Genomic DNA, 6,157 nt, shown 5'->3' with positions numbered 1-6,157 from the left:
CTGCGTGCGTGCCCACACCAGCTCTGTGCCCACCTCTTCTCTCAAAGTTCACTTCCTGTGACCCACCCAGACTGTGCAAGCCCATTTCCCACCACGATCCGCAGGTTCCTACCGCAGCTAGAAGACTTGGGCACAGAGTCTGCATCCTTGGACTCAACAGATCTGACAGCTCACCACCCCCCCTCGCCACTGTGCCAAGCACTGCTGTCCACCAAGACTAGGTCAGCAAACCACGACTCCTGCAGCTGACACTCGAATGTTGCGTCCTTGCTTGTTCTGGCTTTCTTGCTTCTAAATGTTTTCTTTTTCTGTGTTATCAGTATATTTCTACCCTCAGTAGATGAGACAATCCTCGAGTGTAGGGAGGGTGCCCCCTCCCTTCCTTAGGGTATTTTTATCCCATTCAAGAACGGGGTTCCATGCAAGTCCCAACAATCAAAACACTTAGTTCCTCACACAGAATAGAAAAGAGAATGAGCTTTCTACAGGCTGTGTTTCTCAAAGGAGTGTGACAGCCATGTGGAATCCAAAGCACTGAAACAGTTAACTGAAGAGAGGGAGAAGGGGTTCTCTTGGCAGCACAGTGTGCATGCCCAGGTGAATCTCCCTTTCAAATAAAGGGAGATGGCCTTGGGCTCCGAAGCATGGAAGTGATGAATCTAGCTGGAATTCTAGGTTTCCATTTATGGCAGTATAGCAGTGATTGAATTTAAAGAAAAATAGTAGGAAGAAACTTCGGATGGTACTTAAATATGGTAAAAATCCCTGAAACTCGGCAAGTGGCTGAAATTAAGGCCTTTGCTTTTTTAAAAGCACAGCATTTAAAGAAGCCAAAGTTTTCCACTTCTGTACCTGTTTGAGCAAAATTAAACTTGAACCCTGCTATTCTGGAACAATGGCGCCCTGTCAGGCTTACTTGTTTCCAGAGGGTACTGATCCACCTCTGAAGTAAAAACATCATCAGTGATCACAGGCAAAAATCCCCTTATCAGAATCCTTCAAAGCTCAATAATAGCGCAAACACCTGGCTTTTTAAAGGATTAGTAACACCTCCATATCTATATTTGGCTTGTGAAGGAGAACCAAATGAGGTTACCTTGAAAATCCATGACTCAGACCTTGCGCATAGAGAGAGAAACCACCCAAAGAACGTTCAAGAACAATTTTAATCACATAAAGGGACCTTGGTCTCAAATTCAGAGAGAACCTGACTTTTTTTTTTTTAAGAGGGGCTAGCATTAACCAGATATGTTATCTGTAGTGCTCTGGGCCTCACACCAGGAAAGATGTCCAAGAAATAGAAAAGCCCGTTATGCTTCCAACTGATGTTTCCAGTCAGCACCCACATCCGACTCAATGAGAAACAAAACAGGGCTGGGCCAGGGCAGGGATCTTGGCTCATGCTTCAATTCTCTATTTTTCTTTAATTGATTTTCAGCATCAGTCTGTTCTGAGGAATTGAGTATCTTATTAAGGTACTGACTATAGAATCTAGCTATTTTATTTAATAAAAAATGATTCCCATACCCTGGAAAAGGCCCATATTTTAATAAAACTAACATCATTTCCACCATGCCCCACCACAGTATTTTTATCAACTTGAATTTCACAAAATCAGGAGTCTTACCAGCAACCTCCAAATCCCTACCTCTTTGAAGGAACACATATTTCCCCTCCCTACAGTTTGCCCTTTATAGGCCAGGCAGCACGAGGCACAATGATGACTGATAAAGTCATTATTGTGTCTTTGGTTTAAGTGCTTCAGGGATCAAATATTTCATTCCTGTGAATGAAACTCTCATTAACTGTGAATGAGGCCCCTTAATGCCCATAACTTATTACAGGAATTCTTGGTCATGAAATTAGCAAGTGGTGGAGGATGGACAGTCCCGCAGGGAGGGGACGCAGGAACCAGTGTTTCTGACAGGAAGCAGAGTTCCCACAGGACCAGTGGGCAAGGACGGGGCCTTGAGGAGGCTCTGGCAATTCTGCAGAGGGGCCTGTGGGTGGCAGGGGCATAGTGCAAAGCCTACAGACATTCTGGGGTTGTGGTACAGAACACAGTGGAACCTGTCACCAGGAGAGAACACCATGACTACCAAACCTTTGTCCACAGCCGGCCTTTCTTCCTTCCTCTCAGCTGCAAGTTTCTCCTGGGTCACCTACATGTTTCCAGCACTGACTAAAAGAACTGGCTGGCGGAGGCAGCGTTCTCTTGAAATCTTTGTCTTTACTCTTATTAAAATCTTAGCTGGTCTAAACTGTTCTCCTTTATACCTACTTGCTTTCCCCCCTACTAATCATTCATTGAACCAACATACCAAGAACATCCTATCCATGATAACTGAAAGATGGAGGAGACTTGATTCTCGGACGGCTCATGGCCTGGAAAGAGGGAAACCCGCGATCAAATAAAATCATTATCTATGCCATGAGAGAAATGGAAATAATTGTCAGTGGGGACCAGATACTTCATCAAGGGATTGACATTTGAGTTTTGAGGATGAGTTAGGTTTGACACAGATGAAGAAACAGCAAAATTTAGCTTCATATACAATTGATATTCCAATGGGTATGATATCTGACTACTTTGAAGATTGATTTGAAGGCTTCTATACTCTCTATCACTGTTAGATTTAAATAAGAACAATGTCTTACTACACTATATTACTTAAGTACAGTCCAATTTTATACATTAATCCCACCCCTTCACGACAGCTATGTGAAGCTGATGACCTCATCTCATTACATTGGAGTATCCTGAGACTCGGGTCCCATGACCTCTCCATGTAGTGTTAGGTAGGAGTTCAGGGACATTAAGATGGAGGAGACAGGGTATTAAAAAGAAGCCACTGGAGGACAAGACAAAAGAGTCCTGTCCCAGTTTACAATAAATCTCATTATGACAACTCCTGCCACTGAAGACTTATCACCATGACAACTCCCACCATAGGTTCAAATTTTAAAATGACCAATGGAAGCAACCATTGAGGGGAAAATATTCTAATCAGGTATCATAGGATAATCAATGGGAGAAAATGGGCTAAGGTCTTCAATCAGGTCTGAATAGGGAAGAGAATGCCCCATAGTTCAGGATATAAGACCCTAATTTCCAGACATTAGGGCCCTCTCTCTCGCTCTACCAACTCTGTTCTACCTAGTGGAGTGCTATCTTCACCTTCAAGAAATCTGCACTCTGTTACTTCTGTGTGTCTCGCTCAATTCTTCATTGGTGACACCAAGGACCTGGAAATTCGACTGGACCTCCCAATGGTAACATAAGGTGGGAACCTGTGGAATTGGCAGGACTGGGACTTGAACCTATATCTTCCAACCTTGGCCACACTGGCTCTGTGGTTTCTCACACAGTAGTCTCTGCATTTGCTAATGATTACACTGACATGTCAAAAATTACATAACAATGGAATTCAAATACAAGTAAATTTTGTTATTGATTCAAGCTCAGACTTAAGAAAAGCTTCAGAAGAATTTCCCAAGTTCACCCTGAGTACAGAGACTGGCAAATGGGCCTATTGATCCTGCCACTGCCCACCAGGGAACCTGGAGCATTTGGGTCCAGCAGAGAATCTTTGCACATCCTAATAACCGGCATCTCATCATGGTAAGCTGGGATTCACTTTCCTGATCCCTAACTTCCTCCCAGACAACTGAGTCAGACATATTGGAGGTGGAATGTAACATCTATTTTCAAATAGTTCTTCATGTTAGTTGAGCATCAGAAATACCTGTGAAGTAATTGTTTTGTTTGTTTATTGTTTTTAAATAAGGACAAATATGGTCAAATACTGAGGTGATTTATCTATCGAATTGTGAAGTTCCAGCACCAATAGCAAATGTGTGTTGTACTGTTACACTAGATTTTCAGATAAGTTTTGTCATCTGAATTTATTTGAGAAACCACTTAGTTAATTTCCCAATAACATGATGCTGAGTTTTACATGTAGCCATGTTTTCAATAGAGAATAAGTTTTCAACTCACACGGGTCCCTCATAGCCAGCTCGGGCTTCACGGGCCCACCAATCTGTATTGTCACACAGGGCCACATGCTTAGAAGAGCCCTGTTTGGTTTGTATTCTTCTGTCACTGCCTTGAAATTCATAATGAATTTTGAAAAAAGGACCCTACATTTTTATTCTGTACTAATTCTGCTTATAGCCAAGAGTTTCTAAGCTAGGGCTATTTAGCATGGCTGTCCTATTGGCTGAAGGGAAAATGTGGTTGAAAGGACTGCTTTAAAAATAAGTGATAATTTGGGCTGGGGTTGTGGCTCAGAGGTAGAGTGCTCACCTAGCATGCGTGAGGCACTGGGTTCGATCCTCAGCACCACATAAAAATAAAGATACTATGTCCACCTATAACTAAAAAATAAATATTTTTTTAAAAAAGCAATGATTCAAATGAGTGTTGGGCAAGTCTGGAAAGCAGGAGGGTGAGGCTGGCTGTGGTAGACCTGAACAGAGCAGAGACCCTGAGAGCACCTCAGGGTGCCCAAGCAGGGGAGGGAGAGGGCTGATGCTATGGGAGGCGGAGGCCACCAGCAGGCTGCTCACAAGTGAGCCTTGAATGCTTCTCCATCTTTGCTGGACTCCCTTCTCTTTGTGTGTCTTCCATCTCCAAGTCATTACTTACTTTGAGCCCCAGATACTCAGAAGTGGTCATTAGTGAGGAAGAGGTGAAGGAAGTTCAGGATTCTCTAGATGCAAAGGCCCAGAGGCAGTGGTCAAATCCTGACACTGGTTCCTGCATACTTTGGTAGCTCCAGAGGCCAGAAGCCCTGAGGCTGCAGATCAAGTCTACTTACAGAGTTGGAAGACAAAGTGGAGCTAACTTAGACCTCAAGGTCCCCCTCACATTTGCTTATCTTATCTATAGGTCCACAGGCCAAATTTGAAATGTTTTAAAGCAAAGTGAAAATGGCACATTAAAATGATTATATACCTATTTCCTTCATCCTGAGGACCCAGTGTTCTCATGAACTCTCTTAAAGATGTCTTGGTTCCCCTGACTGCCACCCACTAATGACAATGACAACAACACTCTTTCTAAAGCTGGAAGATAATTATTCCTCAACCCAGGGTAGAACGGAAATAAAGGAAAGGGGGAGAAAGGATGGGCAACATAAAGAATCAATCAAATACCAACTAACAGAGGAGCGAAAGGAGGTCTAATAGAGAAGGGGAAGGAGAAAGAGAAAGGGGAAGAGGGATGGGAGGAAAAAGGGGGCTATCATGCACTGAAATCAAATTCTGTACCTGTATGAGTTTGTCAGAATGAAATCAACTACTATGTACACCATAAAGCTCAAATAATAAAAAAAGAGGAGCTGGGGTTGTGGCTCAGTAGCAGAGCGCTTGCCTAGCATGTGTGAGGCACTGGGTCCAATCTTCAGCACCACATAAAAATAAAATAAAAGTATTGTGCCCATCTACAACTAAATTTTTTTTAAAAGAGAAAATTATGAAAAAGAATAGATGAGCTGCTAGCATTTCAAGATGGTATAATAGAGAAGGTTGCTTTCCTGGCTGCTCCATGGTGTGAAACCAAGAAAGCAGATAGGCAGCTTCTCAGCAAGATGACAGAGTGGACTAAGAATTGGCTCCTCCACCACTTGAGTGGAACCCAGGGGAGATCCCTGGGTTGCAGTCTTCCAGCATGGACCAGCAACTGCTGGGCCCTTGAGGGGCACTGATTTAAAATCTCCAGATCAACTGGCATTCAACCAACTGTCTGGAGCCTACCTAAGCCTAAACCCTGCCTCCAGGAGTACCACCTATGGGGTTACCTCTGTCACTCCAGCAACCCCACCCTGAGGGTGGAGCAAGCATCCCATTCCAGATGACCCCACCTAACACTACAGAGAAGGGAAGCTCAGAGTCTTTTGAACTCCAATGGAGACAGTTCTTTAACTTTCCAATGAGATCTTTTTTATCTTTCTTTTTCCTGTTTAATTGTGATCTGAATGGTTCATGGATATTTATACTTATTCATATTTGTTTTTATCTCATTTCTAGCATTTTTGAAGCCAGTTAATTTTCATGGATCAGGTTTTTTTTGTGTGTGAACTAGATGTTTGATTAGTATATTTCAGTTTTGTTTTGTATTCTTTTATTTTTATTTTCTAAAATTTTAATTTAT

General features: G+C 42.7%; 1 protein-coding gene across 5 annotated transcripts in view; it reads right to left on the bottom strand.

The window, feature by feature from the left end:
* Nme7 (NME/NM23 family member 7) overlaps window positions 1-6,157 on the bottom strand; it is a 173,403-nt gene that overhangs the window by 1,277 nt on the left and 165,969 nt on the right. The window lies entirely within an intron of this gene.

This window comes from Marmota marmota, unplaced genomic scaffold (genome assembly GCF_001458135.2).
Source record: "Marmota marmota marmota unplaced genomic scaffold, marMar, whole genome shotgun sequence".
NCBI classification, from domain to species: Eukaryota; Metazoa; Chordata; class Mammalia; order Rodentia; family Sciuridae; genus Marmota; species Marmota marmota.
This window is presented reverse-complemented; position numbering and strand designations above follow the sequence as displayed.